The sequence below is a fragment of the Carassius carassius genome, chromosome 1 (genome assembly GCF_963082965.1).
Source record: "Carassius carassius chromosome 1, fCarCar2.1, whole genome shotgun sequence".
Lineage (NCBI taxonomy): Eukaryota > Metazoa > Chordata > Actinopteri > Cypriniformes > Cyprinidae > Carassius > Carassius carassius.
In genome coordinates, this window is record NC_081755.1 from 9,398,723 (window position 1) to 9,422,270 (window position 23,548).

Sequence of the window (23,548 nt, forward strand, 5' to 3'; positions counted from 1 at the left end):
TAACTTTGAGGCATAAAGCCCAAAGTTTTTTAGCGCACACAGTTCGGTCTTAACTGAATAGTTTGACCCATACTGTAAACAAACAGAAAAATTATACTTGACATTTTTTTAATAGATATTATGAGCACTCTAGGTTTTATTTTCCTAACTTAAAGATAAATTGTATTGGTTATCGTCATAGAAAATTAATCAAATATATTACAGATATCTAATAAATCTAGTAGACTCTCAATAGTTCTCCTGCAATCAAAAGTGCCTTCAAATCTGGTTGGGGAAAATTTGGTATATATTATTCAAACACATTTACCTAACACTTAAAACGGGTACAGATAAAGCTTATGGTTAACCTCTATGTTTTAAATAAGCAAAACACAACACTTGTTTAACTTGCACAGGATGGACCCAGGATTCCAGTGGCAATGAGGATCAGCTGATATCTCTGCAGCTCACACCCTGTGAGACGAGCCCCACTGAGGGGCAGGTGGAGCAAGCTGAACCCACGGAGGGGCAGGTGGAGCAGGCTGAACCCACGGAGGGGCAGGTGGAGCAAGCTGAACCCACGGAGGGGCAGGTGGAGCAGGCTGAACCCACGGAGGGGCAGGTGGAGCAGGCTGAACCCACGGAGGGGCAGGTGGAGCAAGCTGAACCCACGGAGGGGCAGGTGGAGCAGGCTGAACCCACGGAGGGGCAGGTGGAGCAAGCTGAACCCACGGAGGGGCAGGTGGAGCAAGCTGAACCCACGGAGGGGCAGGTGGAGCAAGCTGAACCCACGGAGGGGCAGGTGGAGCAGGCTGAACCCACGGAGGGGCAGGTGGAGCAGGCTGAACCCACGGAGGGGCAGGTAGAGCAGGCTGAACCCACGGAGGGGCAGGTGGAGCAGGCTGAACCCACGGAGGGGCAGGTGGAGCAGGCTGAACCCACGGAGGGGCAGGTGGAGCAAGCTGAACCCACGGAGGGGCAGGTGGAGCAGGCTGAACCCACGGAGGGGCAGGTGGAGCAGGCTGAACCCACGGAGGGGCAGGTGGAGCAAGCTGAACCCACGGAGGGGCAGGTGGAGCAGGCTGAACCCACGGAGGGGCAGGTGGAGCAGGCTGAACCCACGGAGGGGCAGGTAGAGCAGGCTGAACCCACGGAGGGGCAGGTGGAGCAGGCTGAACCCACGGAGGGGCAGGTGGAGCAGGCTGAACCCACGGAGGGGCAGGCGAACCCCACGAAGGGGCAAGGTAATTAGAACAAATTTAAAGAGTTACAGTTTATATTTGTAAAGGCCAAAAACGTTTGACCCATGGGTTACCTTAACTTTACTTGACTTCCAGTCTTTTTCCCCCATAGAGCTTGATGCAGGTTAGGGCTCTTTTCAGCATCGACATTGCAATGTGCGCATGTGAAATAGTCACAATGCAGGATTCATGATGTCAAGTAGGGGAAATGAACTCAAACACACCACGCTATAACTTTTTTGCTGCTTGATAAAGTAAAACTCACAGGGTTCTCATTTTCGATGGATAATTTGCTAGAAAAGTCGATCTGATATTACATAATTAGATAATAGGTCTATCTGATTCTGTACTAGGGCTGTTGGAAGGAATTTTGTGAGTATTATAAATCTACAAATAAAAACTACTAATCAAATGCTGAAATTACTAGGCCAAATTTTATTATTAAAGATATTAGGACAATTTGAATATTCAAAATAATTGGGAATTTCAGTGTCCCATGAACACTTAACTTAACAACTCTCCCACCCCTTGCGTTCCCTGAACAAGTTAGTGCAGGATCAGCGCTTGTTGAAACAAATTAGGATTATCACAAACAGGATGGACATAAGCAAGAAAATGAAACACGTGGAGTTAATGGAGCAACCTTAATTCAATCGCAATAAGAATGCATGTACTTTACACCTATTAATACATGTACTTCTACACGTATTAATACAGGTTTATTTGGTATATGAGTAATTTTCTTCTCCAAAACCACAGCTGTCTTCACAGGGTCAGCCAGGGACACATTCGCAAGTCGCAAAAAGAAAAAGTCAGGTATGTAAATAATGTTTGTTCGTCCTTCGGATGAGATGTTAAACCGAGGTCCTGACTCTCTGTGTTCATTAAAAATCTCAGGATGTCCTTTGAAAAAGAGTAGGGGTGTAACCCCGGCATCCTGGCCAAATTTGCCCCTTGGCCTCTGTCCATCATGGCCTCCTAATCATCCCCATATACTGATTGGCTTCATCACTGTCTCCTCTCCACCAGTAAGCTGGTGTGTGTGTGTGTGTGTGTGTGGTGGGCGTTTTGGCGCAATATGGCTGTCGTCGCATCATCCAAGTGGATGCTGCACATTGGAGGTGGTTGAGGAGATTCCCCCTTCCATATGTGAAGCGCTTTGAGTACCCAGAAAAGCACTATATAAATGTAATGAATTATTATTATTATTATTGTTAGGGTAATTATTGGTGGTTCTGATAACTGTTACCATAGCTCATTAGTCAAGCAGATTCTCTTATAAGTAAATTAATTACTTAAATAGAATTTAAAGGGGACCTATTATGCTAATTTCCAGTTCTATATTTTTATTCTGATACTCCACTAGAGTAGCTTTGCATGATCCTTTAAAAAAATCCTTATTTATCTTAAACTGTTCCTTTATGCAGACCCTGTCTGAAACAGATAATTTTAGATGGAGTATTCTAAAAGCCTACTATGATTACTATTCTAATTAGCCTACACATGATGTAAAATGTGGAGCCAAAATGAAACAGCGTGTTTGCACACACATTAACTGAAAGAGAGGATGGTCTTTTCTCATATTTCAGGGGTGTCTAGACACACCAGGGACACATATTTATGTTGAAAAGACATTACAAAGTGCATTTTGTCTAATTATTGTAAATGTGTTTTGTTTTATCCAAAGCGACTTACAAATAAATACAATATTTACAATACAAGCAGTCAAATCAACAACAGGGCAACAATATGTAAATGTCGAGACCAGTCCAGCTAGTCTTGCGTAGCACACATAACCATGATTATTCATAATAGCTATAGAATAGGAATGATTACTATTAGTGAGATTAGTACAATTGACAACCTATAAAAATTCAACAGGCTTAATTAGTCAAATTTGACCAAAATGCATTGCCAATTAGTAGTAGTAGCAGCAGTGGAGTATTCTTAGTTGTGAGCTGTGGCTTAGCAGTAGTGTGGTTATTCAAGCAAGCATACCACATTGGAACCGAGAGTAATTTGGTTCCATGATACATGTTTTGATTAGTGATAAACATCACTTGTTATCCTTGCAAGTCTGGTCACTCCTTAAGTATTCATAGTTGTGTTTATTTTGTTTCTAATCTAACTATCTAAGAAATATTTGAAATGTGTTTTTGATGTTCACAGATTGCTCCTACCACACTCGCCTAGAGGTTTTCCCTATCAGGAGTGTATTAAGAGAAAGAGTGAGAAAGGTTAGACAGTCATAAAGGAACTGCAGAGCTTAGGCAGTATGCAGAGTGTAATATAGGATTTAGAAACTTCCTTGTGTGTTGGCAAATACATATTATACATACCATAATTGTTAGGTAGATACTGTTTATGTGTTCAGTCTTTTTGAATTACAGTTTATGAAGGAGTGTCTACTGAAAATCAATGAAACTCAATGCCTATAACCAGACATAATAGCCTAATGCTAAGAATGGATTTTTTTGTTGTTGTCTTTTCTTACATTAGGGCAAAGCAGAAATGCTGGTTGACTGGGAGCCCTGTCCAGTATGGTATGTATTATTCTGTTCTTCTGCTTTATGAATTAATGCATTCATTATTTATTTACTTAAACCTTTTTTTTTTTGCTTTTTGCTACAATTGTTTATTATTAAAGGTGCATTCAGCGATCTCACACATTTTTTATGCCAAAACATTTTGTTTTACCTACTGCAAACATCTCGTCACTATCCGCTAGCTGCGTGTCCCCTGAACACACTGTAAAGAAACGCGATCAAACGCAGGTCAAACAAACTGAGCAACAAACAGATCGACCTGTATCACGAAACATAACAGACTGTTCCAGCTAATCACCGACAATAATGATGTGGGGTGTGGTTTGGGGGGTTATTGCGCTGATGAGGAGGAGGGAGGGTCTAGCTAGCCTCCGTTTTGTTTGATAATAATTTCAAACATCAACAAGAGGTTAGGCCAACTGGGATCACTGAATGCACCTTTAATCTGTTCTGTTTTAGATTAAACAAGCATTTTAAACAAGTGTAAAGCACACATCACTACCGAATATGTCTTTTATAAGTATAACAGTTTTATTTTCCATGCATAAAGTTGGTGGTCCTTCATAGATGGAAAATAAAACTTATAAAAGACATGTTCGGTAATGTTGTAAGTTTATTGGAAACCCCAACCAGTAACAGAATAAAAAATCCTTTCTGTTTTTAGTGGTGAGCAGTGGGCCCATTCCTGGCAGCCAAAGGATTCACTCCAAAATAATGAAAATCAATAAAATGTATGTTTAGAACTCTAAACATTTTGGTTTCAGTCTATTTATTAAATTGTTTCTGTGCTGCATTTGAAGTCATATCTCATCTTTCTGTAGTAGTGAAAAGGGGAACATCTCCAACAATGTGACCCGGAGTTTAATCTCAAAAGGGAATGTACTAGAAATGTACTTAATCCAACTCAATTTTCTTTTTCAGATGTTATTCAAAAGCATGCTTTTTATATTTCATGATTAATAATTGCACTGTTATTTTATTACAGTTGACATGTAATTTGATTTCATTCAGTTCTGTTTTCTGTGCTTTTCAAGTTCACTTAACCTCACAGTCCACTGTTAAGAAATACAACCTTATGGCTTGTTTGACATGAAGCTTAAATATGAAGTTCAACAAAAAAAGACTGACCTTCTTTATACTCACACATTATATCATATCTTTTACATTGTCTCTCTCACTCTCTTCTACTTCAAACTCATCAGCTGACTGGGTGTTTTATATCTATAGAAAGCTTGACATGTCTATTTTTAAACTAAACAAGTGCCGCCGAAAACAGATATTCTGTGATAAAGTAATCCATATGAAAACAACGCGATGTCTGTTTTCATGTCTCCCTTCATTATATCTAATGTGACCACGCCCCCGCGCTGAACACGCTATTCAGATTATCCAGAACAAAATTTACAACAGTAATGCACAAGAGTGTGCAGACCATTTATTCAGTAATCAACAACTGTATTTTCCACAATTTTTTTTATTTGTTTTTTAATTTCAGGCCTTGTTTGCTTTTTTTAATGTTCTCCAAACGGGCGCAGTTAGGGCTGTGAGTCTTTGACAAGGCAGCGATTCGATTCGATTACGATTCATAGGTTTTCGATTCGATTCAAGAACGATTTTTGCAAATTTAGAACGATTCAATTAGATTCGATTCACAATTAAATTCGATTCGATTCGATTATAACGATTCGATTCTGCATTCTTTAAGTGCATTCATGGGATTATTTAAATGCTTCTACTAAATTCTTTAAATGCTTAGTCAGAGGGAAAATTACAGTAGCATTTATGGTTAGAGAACCATAGGTTAAAAAAAAAAACTTTTGTCCATTGTTAAATGATAGTTTAATGATGCGACATGGCATACGTAAAAATGTATGTAAGCCAAGTTTTTAAAAAAGAGCTTAAAAGAGTATTATGTATAAGCTAACATTTTTTCACACCAGGGGGCGTAGCCATAATTTCAGAAGTGACAGAAATGTCAAATACAATCATTTTATGTATGTAGCCTATATAATAATAATAATAATAATAATAATTATAATTACTATTTTTTTTGTTTACAAGGAATTATCTTCTTTTTTAATTACTTTAATTAGCTGTAATAAATCAAATACACTGCTGGACAATAATCAATCATTTGTAATCGATATTTTTTTCCTAATGGCAATTTTATGATTGTTTTATATACTAGGCTACATTTAATTAGCAATTATTTACATTTTCTGCACAGAATAAGGTAGAAAATATACTTTATAGTTTCTGTACTGTAATAAATGTCAATTAGCACTGCATCATTCATAAATTGTTTGTGTTTTTTTTTTAGTTTCATCAGTTCATTCTGCTTTTATTCAGTTTTAGCTGCAGATATAGCCTGGCACGTCTATGAGAGCGAGATCGCTTCTCTTTCAGTGTGAAAACGTCTTCATCTCTATTTAACTTTTCCTCTCCATCAGCGAATGATTCTGAGAGAAAACGTGCCAGATGTCTGTTTGCTATTGAAACAAACGCTACTTTCATGCATCTGATTATCAGATAAATCTCGCGCTCTTATTTCAAGGTCGTTGTTAATGCTGTGGTTAATTTTAAAAGTTTCCTTCGTATATTCGGTTCATCCGCATTGTTTAAAAACATTTATCATTCAATGGATATGTGCGTATGATTTAGACACTTACATTTCTGCTCCGTCCATGCAATAAATACAGCTGTCAACGGCTCCGGTAACTCCGTCGGTAAGATGTAGAGAGCCATTGACAAACTACAGAAAAGTAAAACTACTTCACGTTAGCATTACTGGCCACGAGTCCTATAGATCACACGTCAGCTGCGTCAGAGACGAACGGAGCGCGAGCGCAATCCTTTGACAGTCTCAGTCGGTAAACAGTGGAGCGCGTGAAGGACAGATAAGAGGCACGATTCACGAACACTCTTCAAGGTCTCCATTAATTCGTGCATATTTAATGTGTATACATTTTGTAAGCAATGAATCGCTATAGAAATCGGGATTCATTCTATTCTTAGCATTTTGAATCGATTACTGTCCAAGATCGGCGATTCACGATTCAAAAATCATGTTTCAAGATCGATGCATATGAATCGACAGGGTTTGTAATCGATGCATCGAGAAAACGAGTGAATCGTTACACCCCTAGGCACAGTAGTCCTCAAGTCTCCTGAAGAAAATGGATGAAATTTGGATTGGTTCCGGACCTTGTATGTGAAATTTTTCAAAATAATAAAAAGATGTACAAGAAAAGTTATTTTATTCATTTGAACACATATGTATCAAAATTCTTTAACTTGAATGTAATACATTTTCCTTTTCATTACATTTTGCACATCAACCCAACAAAAATAAAAAAATTAAAATTGTATAAAAACAATTACAAAATACATGGGTAATATAGACTCCTTTTCCACACTGTTATCCCTGAAATTGTTTTAATTCAAACAACTTAGGTACAATAAACATAAACTCCAAAATGTTTGCACAATTACTCCATGTTTTAAGTTTGTTGTACGATTTGCATGATACTTTTCATTCTATTAAATTGTTTAAATTGAATGTACTTAGCTTATTTTAGACTGTTTTCAATGCAACGCTATACAAGGAAGATGTTGGTTGGCTCTTTGAACTGACGTCAGACATGGATGCAGCGCTCATTTTCATCAGTGTTTGCTGGTGAGTAACGTTAGGACTTTACATTTTGGTCTGAAACAGCGAATACATTATAAAACATCGATAAATGAGATGTATAACATTTAGCCACTAGTCAGTAAAACTAAATGTAAGTTTAGGCTGTGTTTACATGTTAACGTTCGCCGTCGTGTTGTATCGATCAGTCGCAACCGACACTATATAGTTCTATGTTAAGACATGCTCTTTGGGATCGTCACATTTAAAATCTAACGCTTAACCTTTTTTTATTAATAATTCTCATTAAACAAATGACCGTGAATGTCGTCTGTTGTGTAAAACGATATCTTTTTTCAATGGTGTTTTTGCATCTTGGTGTTTTGCCATATTAGAAATGCTCAACATGGCTTAAATACAGCGCAAATTTATCATTAACCTTTTAGAAGTTTTTACATTTCTTTGTGAGTGAAGTATTAAACAAAATAGCTTAAATTGAAATTCGACTGCCCGCAAGAAATACTTGCTCATGTAACGTTAACGTTAGTTGTCTTAAAGAAATGCAACCTCCTGCTCATCAGTGTGGTGTTAGCTCGTAAGTTACATTTCAGTTAATGCTAGTCTATTGTATCATGACGTACTAAATAAATAAAAGGATAGCTAGATAGTACTTTATTTTGGATATCAATTTTGTAGATAACAGATCAAAGGGTATATTTTTTTTTCTTGTTATCTTGTTATCTGTCAGATTACTGAATATTTTGCCCACCTTCTGCGTAGACATCTCAAAGACCATCAAAAAGTTCAATGTCCATTTCAAGGCTGTAGCTTTGAAAGGAGTGTATATTCCACCTTCAGTGCACACAAAAGTAAGCATCACCAAGATCAAAATGAGAGAATGTTTAAACCAGAGTTAATAGTGAGAATAGAGAGTAATGAGAATGAAACCGATGACTTCAATGCAGAAGAAAACGAAACACAATCTCAAGATTTAGGAGAACAATTGGAACATAATTTAGCAGCTCTTTTTTTAAAAATGCAAACCATCCTTCACATGCCAGAGAACTCCGTTCAGGAAGTAATTCAACAGCTTTGCCAAATAGTTCAGTTGTCCCTGCCACTTTTGCAAAAGAATGTGAAGGCTGTTCTTCAGAAACACTTTGGAGATGTAGATGAGTCAGTTTTGAAAGAGGCGGTTGAGACTGTGGCGGAGACTGACATATTGTCCAAATCATGTGGAAAAAATGGACGTCTTGCAACTAGTAAAAGGAGAGCATCATATGTAATGCGCAACTTTCCTCTGGTAATGCCTATAGAGTTTGTTGTTGTCAAAACAAGAACATAAACCACATGAATATAGGACATGTAGTGATGGCTCAAACTTTAGAGAGAATGCACTTCTTAGTTGTGATGAATTCACAATCGCTCTGGGTCTGTACATCGATGATCTCGAAGTGGCTAACCCTTTAGGAACATCTAAAAGAAAACATAAGATGTGTGCACTTTATTGGGTTATTGCAAACTTGCATGGAAAATACAGATCCACACTAAACTCAACTCAGCTTGCTCTTCTGTGCAACACTGAAACAGTTAAAGAGTGTGGTTATGAAAGAGTTCTGTACCCACTTCTTTGTGATTTAACCACACAGCATGGGGTCTACATTGAGCATCTTGGTAGGAGTGTTAAAGGGACAGTACTCATTGTGTCAGCAGATAACCTTGGTGCCCATTCTCTTGCAGGATTTTTTGAAAGCTTCATTGTGGACAAGTTTTACAGATTTTGCATGGCATCCAGGATTGACACACAACATAAGATCTGGCGCATTTCAACTCCGAGAGAGATAAACACAACAGGCATATGCAAGAAACATTGCAGGATCCAAATTCAGGTCGAAAGACAGGTGTGAGAAGACCGTGCCCATTCACAGCAAATTTGGAGCATTTTCATGTAATTGGTGGTTATCCCCCTGACATATTACATGATGTCTTTGAGGGAATAGTCCCAATGGAGTTGTCTCTTTGCCTCAAAGAAATACATCACCTTAGATGTGTTGAATGAAGCTATCAGATCATTTCCTTATACATTTGCTGACAAAACTGATCAGCCTCAGCTGATTTCAAAGGGCTTCTGAGGCCATGAGAATTGGTGTCTAATTAGTCTTCTTCCTCTGCTTATTGGCCATAACATTCCTGAGGGTGACAACACATGGGAAATACTCATGCTCCTAAAGGACATTGTTGCGGCACCTCAGTTTAATGAAGAATCATTATACATCCTTGACCTCAAAGTAGCAGAGCATAGGAACCTTCTGCAGTCAACCTTCCCTGACTTTACATTGCGACCAAAACAACACTACATTGAACACTACGCTGAACTGAAGTTTTTCAAAAAGGTTATACGTGATGCCCATAACTTCAAGAATGTTGCCATGACACTCTGAAACACCAGAGGGCTCTTAGCCATCAGCTAGACTGCAGTTCTTTTTTCAAGCTGGACGTGGAAATGGCTAATGTTACACCAGTGTTAGTTATCACCTTTCCAGAGAACGTTTAAAGAGCACTTGGTCAAAAACTCCCTCGAACTCAAGCACTTCTTGTTGCACCATCTGTCTGCATTAATGGGACTGATTATAAGACAGACATGATACTTTCAGCTGGATCATGTTCAGGGCTACCTGATTTTAAGCAAATTACTCACATTGTTGCAGTGAATACAGAGGTACTTTTTGTGTGCAAAGTGATGACATCATGGTATTTTGAGCACTTTTGAGATTTGCTGCCCAGATATGCCATCTTTTTGCATACTTCAGCTTAAAGACCTGAATGATATTCTTCCACTTTCAGCCTATAGTGTACATGGTAAACTGATGGTGACATTGAAGCGTTTTATTCTTTGCTAAATTAACTCTCTTGTGTACTTTCCTTCCAGATGGCTTCTAAAGAAACCATGACTTTGCGAGTTATTCTTACAGAAGCTGATATCAGGAAAGTAAAGCTGACATCAAAGCCAGGCTCTGTTGAAGAATTAATTAGTTGTTTAAAAAAAACTCTGAGACTGGTCTACAATTTTACTTTACAGTTTCAAGATCCCGAGTTTGATAATGAACTTTGCAATCTGACCGTTTTGTCAGAGCTCCCTCAGAAGCCTACAGTGAAGATCATACCAGTGATTGAATTGGTGCCACTCTCTTCAGGTGAAATGGAGACATCAAGTGATATGTTGAGTGATGCCCCAAGTACTGCAGAGACCATATTGACCTCGGAATTACCCCAGGAAAAGAGAATGCCATGGCCTGATATCTTTTTGACTCCAAAATTCTCTGTCGATGTTGAATTTAGGCTGCGTCAAGCAAATTTGATCTACTTGAAAGATGGAACGCACCTAAAAGTGACAAAGGAATTGAAACATGACATTCTTCAGAAACTTGCAGAGACCATATATTCCTTCAAAGCATACCCAACTACTGAAGATCTACGAGCTGTTGCAAAGGCACTGGTCAATACTCACCCCTGCCTTCAAGAACCAGGATCGCTTTCTGGATACTGTGGATGGACAAACAGTTTGAAAGACAAAATGGGAAATTACCGATCCAAAATGAGGAGCCTTGGACACACAGACGTCATGGTTAATGCTGGGAAAAGAGGAAGATACTCTACGAGCAGTCGTCTACCTAACAAGAACATTAAGAAGCCAAGGAAAGGGGAGGTCAACTACTTACCTGACCTCCCAGATGGGCAGGATGCTTCCAGTCTTGATATGCTCAGACAGCAATTGGTGGATGAAATGAAGAGAGAAAAACCCTGATGCCGTCTTTATTAATCAGAAGATGGACATGACTCTGTCCTTGAGGAGAAAGGATGTTGTGATCAACAAGCCTCCTGTAAGCCAAATACTTCAACGTTGGCCAGCACTTTTTAGAGAAAGTCAGGTAAAGGGAAATGCCTATTTTTGCAACATTTGTACTGAAATGAGTATTGATAAACACGATGGTTAGATATTTATTTGAAATTTCTTTATTTTTGACAGTTCTCGTAACAAATACTTTTTTCCCTTACTATTTCAGGTGTATCAAGAATTCAACCGGGTGGTTGGGAAGACCCTTAAGCAAGAATTTTATGGGTCTCTTGATCGTCACTGTCCTCAACTGATTCAGATCTTCAGGTCAAAGAGAGGTCTCGCCGGGCAGATTTTGAGCGATCTTCTGCAACAAGCCAAGGTTTGTACATTTAAGTTGATGCCATTGTTTGCTTAATTTTAAAATGCAGTCTGATATGATTATTTTTAAAAGAATGAAAATTCTGTCATTAATTACTCACCTTCATGCCGTTCCACACCTAGTCAGGGGGCCAATTCTGAAAAGGGCTCCCGTTAAGACTTTTGCGGACATGTTTTGGTACAAGCTGTCACCCTATTTTTTTAGTTAGAAGACACCCATAGGTAAGATATTAGGGTGGTTGTCAAGCTGAATTTTTTTTTTTTTGTGACTTGTACAATCAATTTCAGGCTATTTTTTTGGTTTCCTGCTCAACACGACATGCCAACAGTAAATGTTTAATATCTCCACAACCACAAGGAGCATATTCATAATTTGGTATCAAATGAAAGCCAACACTCATGGAATGTCTGCTGAAGTGTTAGAATGAACATTTATTGTACAGTGTAAGAGACAACAGAACCAGAACATGAAAAAAACATCTCCGCCTAAAGAGAACCAGTTTTCAAAGTGAATATCAGCTTGGAAACATAATCTAGTATCCCAAAACCTCTATCAATCAGTACCCATATCTATGGGAATGAGTCAAGCCAAGTTTAAAGCTTGTAGGGAGAGACAGTGCAATGCTGCACAAGTTACAATACTTTAATGTCAAGGCGGGAAACTTAGAACTGTATGGTGGTCTATGGTGCTATTTGACTTAATTAGTGTACCAAGTTGTAACACAAATTATATTTAAATGACATATCACTATAGTTATTAATTCCATCCTAACAAAACTGCTCTCTCACTTCTTTAGGGTTAGGGGTTAGTAACTAGTTAGTAGTAATAACTATGTAATAGTCGTATGGCAAAGGTATGTTTTTCCCCATTGTTACGTTCTCCTCCCAGCCTTGGAGTCAGGAGGGGAAGTAGCAAAGAAACAAAGAAGATATGATAAAAAAGGTAACGTAGAGATGTAAAATTACGTGGAGAACACACTTCAGCCTAACTCCCAGAGTGAAAGCAAACACAACTTCAAGTACAAGCAAAGGTATTTATTTCTGTTATATATCCAAGAGATTAACAAAGGATGGGAATAAGTCGTCAAGAGAGCATGGCCTAAAACAACAAACAAAAACAGACTAACTAAGGTTTAAGGGAGCTATCTACCCTGTACAAAAACAAAGATGAAAATCAACAACAAAACTTTCCTGAGCTCCCTCTCTTAACCAAAAACAGAAGAAAAAATATATTAAAATAAAAAGGCACCCTCTCCCTAAATTTCCCAGATAATCCAAAAACTGATGGTAAATAACCTGAGTGAGAGAGAGTGAGGGAGAGAACAACACACCTTTACCTTTACAACACACACTGCCTTGTTGGGCACACAGCACAACACAGGGCACACAAGCATTTTCTCACAACAGATTATATTAAAGACCCTGGGACATAACACCCATCAAAGCAGTGGCTCTCAGGTTGGCAGCCAACAGACCATGTCCATGTGCTCAGTCTGAGTCCTGGTCAGGGACACAAAAGAAGAATTTACTGTTTTGATAATGAATTCCTTTCCAATACAAAACATGCATGCATCTAAGGGCATAATCTAAATCTAATCTACAAAACATTAAAAAAAAATATCATGCCAAATAATCTAAAACAATATAGTTGCATATAATGTGTCAAAGCTCAGTAATGATGATGTGAGTACCTGAGTGTTCTTGCACCAAGCTGCACAGGCACACCCACATGCCCCAATGCAAAATAATCCACTTTTGCGACATCTACACTGCCTGGTACTGCACTGACTTCCACTTTCCTTGCACCCACATATCGTCAGCTCCAAGCACCTGGCCTGTACAGGTTCTTTTGTTAGAAGTTGGGGGACAAGCATTCCATCCTTCATGTGCCAACCACAACTGGTGGGTGAGGGCAACTGTGGATGGGTCACTAGTGACTGTTTCCAAACCTTTGTTTGATAGTGGGCCCTCATAAGGTGCAGAGACAAGGCATCCTGAGTTGGTGGTAAAGTATCCACATTGGCTTTTACTTTCCGAAACAGGGCACAGCGAACATCATGGATTGAAGTGCTGGTCGTTTTTGGATCATACAGTTTGCAGACAAACTGTTCTGCTGAGGATAGAATAGCTGGACTTGGTACTTCATCCTCACCAAAGTTGTGGAGAAGATGAGGACACTGCTGGAACACTTTCCACGCCGTCCTTTTTCCTATTCCAGTGAACTGACTGGTAGTGTCACATCCAGTGATGGCATGAAATGCCAACAGACCATCCAGAATCTCATTTGACATTTTAATATCATGCACTTTAATGTAGCGTGGTTTCTTGGCAGTTCCTGCTTTCATCCAAATTTCTGGGCTCAGCAGGTGTGCAAACACAAGAAGCAACAACAGTACATCTGTGTCTCTGCACTGAATGATGAGCCTCTCATACCCTTTGGTTGTGGCATCAACAGCATGTAGCAATATGCGGGTATCTGCTTCTTCATGTGCAGCCGTAGGTGGGAAACATCAATCCCAGCTGCCGTTGCCATTTTCTCAGCATCATCAAATCCCCCACTAATTACAATTTCAAGACCATACTGAATGATATGCTTTTCAAGTTCAACTGAAATGAATTGTGTCAGGTTGGCCTTGTTTTCGTCTATTTCAATGAAACTATTCCAGTTAGCTGGCATCTTTACATCATTACCTACAATGGTGCGAATTTTTCGCTGCGTGGTGCTGCGTTTTGCTCTTGTTCCACTCTTTATGGAGTTCTGAAGGTACTGATCAAAGACTAGATCCACTCTAGTAATGTTCCCATGTAGATTGCCAGTCACTTTCTGTATGAATATGTCAGCATAATCCCCAAAGGTTGATGCATTTTGAGGTTTTCCTATTGCTCTTACTAAAGCCATCCCATCAATGATAGTGCATGTTCTCACAAGAGATGGACTTAGCCCCGTCTCTTGTGCACCAGCTTGTATTATGGTGGCTAAGTCAGCTTTGCTAGTAGGTCTGAGAACTGACTCTGTTGTGGCAAGTGAAAGGGGGACTGCGAACAGTTCTTCTTGAAGAAGACCATCTATGTTAACCTCTCTGCCACTGTCCATGGATACAATGATGTGACGGAAAATATCCCTGTCAGGCTTCACACACTTGGATTTGAGTTTTCCAAGTTTGCTGTCTGTTCTGTAAAGATTTGAGAATGTTTTGAGTTTTCTCTTAGGTAGGCTGTTATGGAAGTTTGTATTCATTGTGCTCATTCTTTTTTTCACCAGCTCAGTTACCATCTGTTTCCCAGACTCTGCAGCATTTGTTAGGTCATTCAGTATATCTTCTGAAGCAACATCACCGGTTGTCAAAGACACCAACTCATACATATTCTCCAGTTGGAAGACATGGTATCTCTGGAATTGGTCTACAAGTTGAATGACATCATCCTTGTCCCTTCTGAGTCTTGATGGAAGGCAGTCTTTGTGGTTGTCTTCATCATCTTCTCCATCATGTGTCAGTCCTAACAGGGATCTAGTGTCCTGTGCTAAAGATGCACGTTCATTGTAGGTGATGGACCAACGGTTTCTAGCGGTCTCATTTCGAGTGATGCCTACCAATCCTCCAGCAACCTTTCAGGTTTTGTTGATGTGCTCAAGGCAAAGATCAAATGGCACCTCGTTGAAGCTGTGTTTGGCCTCTTTGGCTACAAAATCACCATCTAGGAAGCCCTGGTAGACCTGTGGTGCCGTCTGTGCCAGATGTTCCATGTCTGCTATGAATACAGCACCCCATCTTGTGTAGTGGGTATGATCATATGCAGCAAACCAGGGCATCATGCTCTTGAAGGCCGACATGTAAAGCTTCCAGTCACCACATCTCAGTGCCCGTGTGAATGCCAGGAGAATAGACACAAGGTCCATGTATTGTCGCCAGAAGGTAAATGTTGGTTTGTCTTCATTAGCCTTGTCAAACTCAGCAAGGAGATCTTGAACCTCTCCAACTTTCAGAACAAGATCTTCATAGCATGCTGCAGCTGCCTCAATTTCTCCACATCGTATGTGTTTGGTGAGTGCGTCTGCCAACTCAAAGCAACTGTTGTCTATTGTGTTATCATTGTCATCCACCCATTGCAGAAAGGTTGGCCACAGTATTCTCCAAAGTGCTTCAAAGGCAAGTTTGTGTGTACGGGCTACACGGTTCCATCCCTTTCCCTTCATGATGTTTTCAGCTGTGTTCTTTCCGAACACACCACTTTCCTCAAGAATGTCCCTCAGTCCAGAATCAGCAAGATGCTGTCCAATGACCTTTGAAAAGTTCATCTGCACATGAAAGCCACCCAAGAGAATAATAATATCCTCACAATCTTTTTGGTGGTGCCACTGAAGCATCTTTGCTTTGCAGTAGAGCTGCTCATCAAAGGTTATGATTGTGTACCTTTGGCCCAGTTTTGTAGTCATTTTGTGGCAGTTCTGTAACACTGTCCAGATTGTGTCATAGTCATGTGCTGGAGAATTTATGATAGGCATCATTCCAGCTACTGTTTTTTGGTGATCTGATTTTGACACAAGGTGGTTGAACCCACTCCAAGATGGAACAGCCTGATCATCTGTGTTCTGTAGTCTGCATATAATCCATGCAAGATCTTGGTTCTTTGATTGTTTAGTTAGTTGTGTGTCTGAATAATACATCTCAGGTGTAACTGATCCATGAAATATTGGAGGGGGCTTTTGCGATTCCATGTTAGCATCCTTGAGTTCAAACACTCCTGGTGGAACTGAGACTGACTTTGATCTCCCAGGTTTCAGAATTATTTTTGGAATTTCTTCTTCAGGATTACTTCGTCTGAAAGCAGCAGTCTGGGAAGCATGAAAGGTTCCTTTCCCATCAAGGGTCTCCTCATTTATGTCTATGTTGTCATTTGCATACATTATGTATCCAGGGAGACTAGCATTGATAAAGTTCAGTGGAATGTATACTTCACCATTCTCAAAGTACCACTTCATAGCCTCATTTGCCATGGCAGTATCTGCTCTCAACACTGACTCATAGCTTATGCTGTGCCCAGCAGCATGAAGTAACTGCACTAAGTCTTTTGAGCGTGTAGCTTGGTGTAAAGCAACTCCAATTCCAATGTGTTTTGGTGTTGGTTTTCGTCCACCAGATGCCAGGAAAACAATGTCTTGAGCAATGCTGAGTAGCTTTGTGTGAAGGGATTGTTCATTCTCATTTTCTGAGTCATCATCATTAATGCAAAGGAGCCGTAAGAGGATGTACAGACTGTCAGGCACAGTTTTTTCTGCATGATGCTGATCTATCCCTCCAATAACATCATGTCTAGGGGACTCCCTGATGTCTGCCTTGACCTTTACCAACACCCGATACAGCCAACTCAGTATCTCAACGTCCTTGTCTGTTCAACAGCTAGCCATTGTCATCCCTTTAGCATCATCTTGTTTGTCACCCATTAATTTCTTCATGTGAAGCAGAGCAGTTCCAGCTGTCATTTCAGGAAATATAATGATGGAATCAGTTGGTTTTAATGATTGAACAAATAGTGCTTTTCCCTGAAGCAATTTTTCAAGCTTTGTCTTGAAACGCTGACCTTTGTATGTTCCTGGTTCCAAATCAAAGTCTCCCAGAAATTTACAGTATCTTTCCCAAACTGTTTTCAATTAGTATATTTCACCTCTGGCAAGTCCTGCTCTAAGCTCATCAGCCACATTGTGTAAGCAAATAGAATATGGATCACCTGCTCTTGATGAAGTGCTCTGATACTTCCTGAGGAACTCCCTGTAGCAGATAAGATGATACTTGCCTTCTGCGGCAATCAAGTCATTGACTCCTGCAAGCCTCAGTCGCAATTCTGTGTCTTGTTGAGCTAGATCAAGAATCTTTTTAGATGTAGTCATGACTTGGATGTTTCGAAGTTTGTCCTCAGGCTTGTCTTTCTGACAGAAAATACATTTTTCCCAAGACACTGAAGGCATCGAACTCCTAGTGGTAATCGGCTGGCAGTTGCTTGCAAGACTTAGTGACTTCTTTTCACTTTCAAAGCGTTTCTTCAGACGGGAAATGAAAGTCACATTTGTAAAAGCTGCATAGCATGTTTTGTGCCATTTTATCTTTTCAGTTTCTGTGTCTAGAAACTCCTCAATTCTCTCCAGGGTGTCAGCATACTCCACGTCTTGGTATTTCATCCGTTCATTTGCTCTCAATTTAATACACTTTAGCCCATTCTCAGAAGGATTTCTTAGGGCTTTATCTTGGCTGTATTTTCCATTTTTGTCTTGACAAATGAAACATTTTTCCCAATCAATATTTCTTCCTATTTGTTTTTCTTTGGTCACTAGGCTTACAGCTCCCTCTGGATTCATGTTATCTCATCTGAAGGCAAATACATTTTTCACTACACTAGTCTGATTGGTTTCTGAGTGGATCACTACAATGTCCTCTGACATAAGCTGAGGGCTTTACTATTTAACAAACTGGTTAACACTTTTAGCTAACAGACTGTAAAATAGGCTGCTGAGCAGCAAATAAATTAAAAACATAATATTTCCATTACACATCTGCACAAAACTTAATTTACCTATTAGTAATTAAGCTAGTAATTATGCAAGTAAATTAGCCTAGCTACTGTATATGACTGGTAAGTATAGTTAGTTGGAAAACGGTTTAGCTTACCTGTTTCTGGCAATATTTGATGGTAGAATGGTAGAATCTTGAGGTAAATGTTTGTGTAGACAAATAGACCAAGGTTATCTGTTGTGTGATTGTGTGATTCACTCCTTTATAAAGTTTTGTTCAGACTGAACTGTTGACACCTTCTGTGATCATCTTCTCTGAATCTGCTGCCTCAATCTGCTGCCAAATCACAGCTATGCTGACACAACATTGCCCCTTGTGGTGTGATAATCTTGTGGTATTTATTGATTATTATTTTTTAATGATCATGCTTGCACATAAGTTGGATTATATTGCACATTTGCCCAAAATTACAATAGGTAACATGGAAGAAAATGGAAGCATTTTGGAAAAAAATCCGCTTTTACCACTTTTAAGAATATAGTGTTAAAATGGACAAAAAAAACATTTTCTAAGCTGACAACCTGGCTAGAACACATGTTGAGGAGTTAAATATTAATACTGGATAGGTTGTATACTTGTACCAAAAAGTGTCCGACAAAGTTTTAATATCAGTTTTGGCCCCCTGACTAACCTGTAAGACCTTCGTTCATCTTCAGATCACAAATTAAGATATTTTTAGATATTGTTCCATAAACCACAACTTAACCTCCACTTTCAAGGTCCAGGAAGATAGTAAAGAAATCATTAAAATAGTCATATCAACTATACTAGTTCAACGTTAAAAGATTAGTTCACTTCTGAATGAAATTTTCCTTATAATTTACTCACCCCCATGTCATCCAAGATATTCATGTCTTGCTTTCTTCAGTTGGAAAGAAATTAAGATTTTTGATTAAAACATTCTAGGATTTTCTCCTTTTATAGTGGATTTCAATTGGCCCCAAACAGTTGAAGGTCAGAATTAGAGTTTCAGTGCAGCTTCAAAGGGCTGTCAACGATACCAGATGAGGAATAAGGGACTTATATAGAGAAATGGTTGGTAATTTTCTTTAAAAAAAACAAACAACTGTGTATACTTTATAAACACAAATGATCGCCTTCCAATTGCTTCCGTCTTCCGTATTCTTCAAAAAGCTTTGCTGTATGTCCTACACAAAAAATGGAACTGGCGCCACGTTCGTTCCGTAAATTGAATAGGGAAGGCATAGGACATACAGAGTAAGCTTTTAATAACAAATGGAAGCACTTGCAAGGTGTACATTTGTTTTTTCAAGAAAATGACCAATCTTTTCTCTATATAAGACCCTTATTCCTCGTCTGGTATTGTTTACAGCCCTTTGAATCTGCACTGAAACTGTAATTCTGACCTTAAACCCTTTGGGGGCCACTGAAGTCCACTATAAGGAGAAAAGTCCTGGAATGTTTTCATCAAAAACCTTCATTTCTTTTCGACTGAAGAAAGAAAGACATGAACATCTTGGATGACATGGGGGTGAGTAAATTATCAGGACATTTTTATTTGAAAGTGGATTAATTCTTTATTATTATGAAGCGACGAAAATACTTTTGTGCACAAAAATAACGACTTTATTTAACAAAGTCCTCTCTTTTGTGTCATTCCCTTATAATGTTTACATCCAGCGCTTCCAGGTTCTACATCAATAATTAGTCGACATTCTGATGTAGAACCTGGAAGCTCTGAATGAAAACAGTGTATGAGAATGACACAGAAGAGAGAATTTTGTTAAATAAAGTTATTTTAGTTTTTGTGCACAAAAAGTATTCTTGGCTCTTCATAACATTAAGGTTAAACTACTGCAGGCACTTCAACTGTTTTAACAATGTTGTTAGTACCTTTCTGGACCTTGAAAGTGCTGGCTAACTTGCTATTTATGGACAAGTCAGATACCTCTCAGATTTCATAAAAAATATCTTGTGTTCTGAAGATGAACAAAGGTCTTACAGGTGTGGAACAAAATGAGGGTGAGTAATTAATGAAAGAATTTTAATTTTGGGGTAAACCAACCCTTTAAGACTGTTAAGTAACAGTGACCATACCTCAGACCTCTGATCTCGTTGACATGCGATGTGTTGCCATGAGAGGGCTTCCAGTACTTCTTGGTGATGACCCAACTGAGTTTTTCAAAGCATGCTTTGTAAGTATTATTAATGCATTTTTACTGTCATAGGTTTATTATATTTTCAGCTGGAGATATGTAAACTAGAGGTCTTCACAGTGCACCCGAGACCCGTCGACCCCGGACCCGACCCGGGACCCGTACGGGTTCGGGTCTATATTTTAAATCATCAGCCGGGTCCGGGTCGGGTCCGAAACTATTACCTCGGGTCCCGGGTCTGTTTAACATTGTGTGTAATACCCGTGCGATCGGAATCATCGGACTCGGAGAACATCCGGCCGTGATCAAAGACTGCTTGTGTTTTTTGTAACTTGCAACTTGTAAAATTAGGAAAAGAAAAGAGTGAGCCAAAAAAAGTGATCGATCTCTCTCTCTCTCTCTCTGCTTTTAGAAGCAGAGCGCGCACGGTATTAATGCTTAAAGACTTGACACACTCATATTTAATATATTTCAAATCAGCAACACAATCTGAGGTGAACTGTCACATTAATGTTTTCTATGACGCTCAAATTGCGTTAAAGCATTTTAGGTTGATACAGCTAGCACGCATGTGCAGTCTCGATCGCGTTTCATGTTTATATGGCAACCAGTGAGGGACACTTCGACCGCCAAACCGCGTTTTACATTTTCTCCCATTTTTATAATATTATAAATAAACCGTTTAATCTTAAAGTTTTAGTGGTTAGATTCAGACTCGATGCAGAGCAGAGAGCACAGAGATCAGATGATAGCAAATAAATAACGTCAGCAGCCATGGCATTTTACGAGCTATCGTTATTATAGTTCAAAAGGGCAAAGAGTCGAAGTTATTATGCGAGTTAACTCGAGTCAGAATGTACATGTGCACAGTAGGATTTGTCATCCGTCACCGTGACATCAAGTGGATTTTTAAGCTGAAATAATGAGTGGATTCAGCTTGGACTTGGAATAACGAGAGGAATAACATGAATAACTTTCTTGTCGGAGGATTAATGCATCACAGGCAGGTACAAGGAAGAGATACTACGCCTCTTTAAATTAGGTAAGACAAAAAGCTTTATTTTTCGCAACAGGTTTATTGACTTGTAATAGTAATTTAAGGTGGAATATGTGAACGTCGGGTCCAGTCGGGTCTGTGTCTTCCCGGCGGGTTCGGGTCCAGATTTTAAATAATATACGGGTCCGGGTCGGGTCCTGGTAGGCATTTCTCGGATCTACACGGGTCCGGGTCCAGTTTTTGAAATATTAGACGGGTCCGGGTCGGTTCGGTGTAGTACATTACGGGTCTCTTTCGGGTTCGGGCACGAATTTTTGGACCCGTGAAGACCTCTAATGTAAACCTTACTGTGCATTTATGTTAGTAAGAACAATAAAAAACACCAAAAACAAAGTTATATTTTACATAAATGTTGAATGAAATGAATGAGAAGTTTTAATTTTAAATAATTTGATTTAAACACTATGTATGGAACTTTGAAACACTAAAATACAATCAAGGTTAATCTCATAACGTTTTATTTTAATCAGTAATTCATGTCATATGCAAAGACTTGTATACAAAAGAAAAACATACTTAATGTTTAAATATAAATGATCTCCTGGATGCATTTGTGTACATAATTCACAAAGAAATATGCTTGCATACAACTGAACAAAAAAATGTCCAATAAAATTAATATCTCGAAAAAAAACTGTACACTGCTAAAATGTATTTTAATAATCTCCAATCTCTTGTCCAGGCTTCTGATGATGGAGACTCATACCAACATGTGCCAGTTGGAATCATCAGCTTAGAAAATGAAGATGTGGCTCTGCAACCCCTTCCATCCATCTCCACCCATCCTCGTTGGGAATCATCTTGGAAGGGAATGTTGTAATGGACAATTTAGACAACATACCCCAGGCCATGTGTCTTCTTTTAGGTTTAACTTACGCACTGCACCTAGACTACCCAAAGTGCATGGGCAACACCTTTCTTTTCATTCAGCAAGTTTTGCTAGGTTTAGGAAAGAAGGAGTTGAAGGGCAAGATTATGGCTGTTACAAATCAGCTTACCATGTAAACAGGTACAGTAAATGCATGTTTCATCTGGTTCTTTCAGAATTGTTAGATAAAAAACTTTCCCTTTCATTGAGCTATGCTTAGGGTTGGACAAATGTTCTTATTAATACAGTGTAACAACACTGTGCTTGTTAAATATTTGGAAAAGTTTTAAAATATTGTTTTAAAGATTTACAAATTGGGAAATTGGTACTTTAGGTATTGCATTGTTTTCGTCAGTCTTGGAAAACTAAATTTGTCAGTCTTGGAAAGTGAATTCAAATAAATTGTAAGTTCAAATAAATTATTGTTATCCTTTGTCCTTATTTGTAATGCAGGTGGATCTTTATTAAATCATTTACAATAAATAGCTATATTTAAATTAAAGTTTTGGGTTCTGTCACTCACAACATTCATCCAGATTGTAGGTTTTATATATGTTTTCTGTGCATAACTGTAAGCCTTTTCAGGTTGATTAAACTTAAAACATTTATGGAAACTCGTTGCTAATTTTAGTTAATTTTAATTTTAAAAAAAGTTAATTTTGTCTTGTTGAAAAAAACAACACATTTTAAGTTTAATGTACCTAAAATTTCAATTGCACTGCATTAAAAACTTAGTTCAATGAACTAAAAGTTTTCAGTTAAATGCATTTGAAATCTTAAGTACATTATACTTAAAATGTGCTGCTTTTTCAACAAGACAAAATTAACTATTTTAGGGCAACGAGTTTTCCATAAATCTTTTAAGTTCAATCAACCTGTAAGGGCTAACAGTGCATTGAGCAAACGAATCGCAGGGATAATCAAGATCCAGAACTCTAACACACTTTAGCCGCATGTACCATGAAATAGGGCTGTCAAGATATTTGATTTTTCATATCACGATTATTGTGGCCTCGAAACCGTGATATCTATAGAAACATTGTGGGGGAAAAAAGAGTCACATTTTTTTTTACTTTGTTTATTGAGTTTTTCTTTTTCACCCAACGAACAAGGATAAATGCAGGACACAAGACGCTGGCTTTCTCCATCATCTTTGAAGCTCCTATGAAATAAGAGAGAAAATACTGTCAAGTTCAACAGTATGATGAATAAATATTAATGGTAACACTTTACAATAAGATGTTTTGTTAACATTAATTTATTAAGTAACACGAATGAACAGTGAACAATACGTTACACAATTTATTAATCTTTGCTAAAGTTAATAAAA

General features: G+C 38.6%; 1 long non-coding RNA gene across 2 annotated transcripts; it reads left to right on the forward strand.

Moving 5' to 3' along the window:
* Nucleotides 1–2,901: 2,901 nt before the first annotated feature.
* Nucleotides 2,902–4,970, forward strand: LOC132106274 (uncharacterized). Of its 2 annotated transcripts, none has more exons than XR_009424107.1 (3): nt 2,902–3,457; nt 3,720–3,763; nt 4,431–4,970. It is a non-coding gene; the product is annotated as an uncharacterized LOC132106274 (long non-coding RNA). The 2 variants fall into 2 exon arrangements; XR_009424126.1 differs by having other exon boundaries at nt 2,902–3,415; nt 3,448–3,763.
* The last annotated feature ends 18,578 nt before the right edge of the window (nt 4,971–23,548 follow it).